We start from the raw sequence: 2159 nt of genomic DNA, 5'->3' as shown, positions 1-2159 counted from the left end.
TTATTGATTCCTGGGAGCCCTCTCATCCAAAGACCCTCCCTGGTAATCAAGATCTAAGAAGAGAATGCACCCGAAAAATGGACTTCCTCGTTCTAAGAATTATGACTGTTTATACCTAAACAAAACAGACGTCATGTTTTATGATTATTGTTCCTATACTTTGAATGCTTTACCTTTTGGAGTAAAATCTTTCACTTACTTCCCCTCACTCATCCTACCCCTGTAAAACTCCTTCTATAATAAATACACATGACTCCTGGCCATCAGGGCTGCAGTCTGGAGTTTACTCTGGCTATAGCCAGCTGAGAACATGCTAAGGGGCATTGAGGTCTTAGCCTAACTTTGTTCACCTGTGTCGCCTTCCTGTGCACCCACCCTGACTGGAACATGGCTTCCAGCACTGAACTCTTGGGGAAGCCATTAAATTATTTTTACCTAAGCCCAGCAATGGTGGTAGAACTGTAGCACATAATTTGTAATGCTGGAAAACCATATGTAAGATTGAATTTTGTTCCTGGGTAGACCCATACACTCTGGTCATGCATACTAGTGTCCTTGATCCTCGCTGGTTAAAAAGGGAGACTGGAGGATCACAGGCACCCTGAGAGGATGCTTATCTCTCTCTTTCTCTTTCTGTTTCTCTCATGAAAGAAACTTCAAAAACTACTTTTAGCTAATAAACAGCAATGGGTAGTTAATAAATTGCTATTATTCTTGTTTAATAAATGAGAAAATTCAGTCACAGTTCAAGGGGCTTGCCTAAAATCACAATACTAGAGATTGGTGGAGAGGCAACTGAGATCAGAAAATTTAGCCCTAGACTTCTGCAAAATCATGACATAATAGTACTGGTTTAGACCCCTGTTCCATGATGTAAGGATTCAACAATTTTGGAAAAATATGAGGAAAGCTATGGAACTTCTCTCCAATCATAATGCAGAGAAACATGCATGTTTATGTTTTCATATACTATTTCAAAGAATTCACTACAGCTACCACAAACCCTTGTCATGTGACTCACACAGGCAACTCAGATGATAAGTCTTAGCTCTAAAGTTACTGCTACTACTACTAAAATTCAACCGCCTCAAAAAATAGAGAGGTAGTAAATTTGTGGGACATAGATATGGTTTATTATCTGTTGATCAGGTTGTGTATTGTAGTCTCAACTGGGCTGAACTAAGGTGTATATCATGCTGGGTAAAGTCTCTTTAAAATCTAAATTATGTATAGCATTGAATGTATAAATAATAATAATAATGAAGAAAACACAGGGAGTGACTCTGGCTCTCATTCTGCCCACTGTCGCTGTAGCTAGACTTCTGGTGGCAAGGACAACACCACAATACCTGTTGCTTGGTGCTGCTCACCACCAGAGCGCCTGTACTATCTCTAGTCTTGTGGCCTGCAAGGGGCTCTGAGTCAGGGCCTCCAGTGATCCCAGCTTCAGCTGCTCCTAGCTCTCCCCACCCCATAGCACTCTCCTTCAGAAAGGTAGGCACTTCTTGGCTCTTCTTTCATTTGTTAATTTTCTGCTCATCCTTGCTCCACAAACTGGCCTCCACTTGCCACAGAGCCCCACTTCCACCTGCAGTCCCATGGCCAAAGAAGGCTTCTGAGGCATGGCCAGCACTAACTCCAGTTCCAGCTCCTGGTAGCTCTCTCCACCCATAGCACTCTCCTTCAGAAAGTGAGGCACTTTAAAAAAAAATCTTTTTCTTTATTTTGTTACTTTCCTACTCCTCCTTGCCCCAAGGACTGGCCTCTACTCACCAGAAGAGCCAAGTTCTATCTCTAGCCCCATGGCCATCAAGAGACTCTGAAGTAGGATGGCCACTGACCACAGCTCTAGCTTCAGCTAGCTCTCTCCACCCTATACTGCTCTCCTTCATAAAGCTAGGCTTTTTTTTTTTCACTCTATTTTTTCTTTTTTTTAAATTTCCGACTCCTCTTTGCCCCAAAGACTGGAATCTGCTTGCCATCAGAGCCCCAATTCCATCTCCAGCCCCATGACCAGCAAGCAGGGCAACCACTAGACCTAGCCCCAACTCCAGCTAGCTCTCCTCACCTCATTGAGCTTTCCTCCAGAAAGGTAGGAAGGTTATTTTTTGCTCTTTCTTTTGCTAATTTCCTACTCCTCCTTGCCCCACAGACTGGCC

This window comes from Tupaia chinensis, unplaced genomic scaffold (genome assembly GCF_000334495.1).
Source record: "Tupaia chinensis unplaced genomic scaffold, TupChi_1.0 Scaffold000160_1, whole genome shotgun sequence".
Lineage (NCBI taxonomy): Eukaryota > Metazoa > Chordata > Mammalia > Scandentia > Tupaiidae > Tupaia > Tupaia belangeri.
This window is presented reverse-complemented; position numbering follows the sequence as displayed.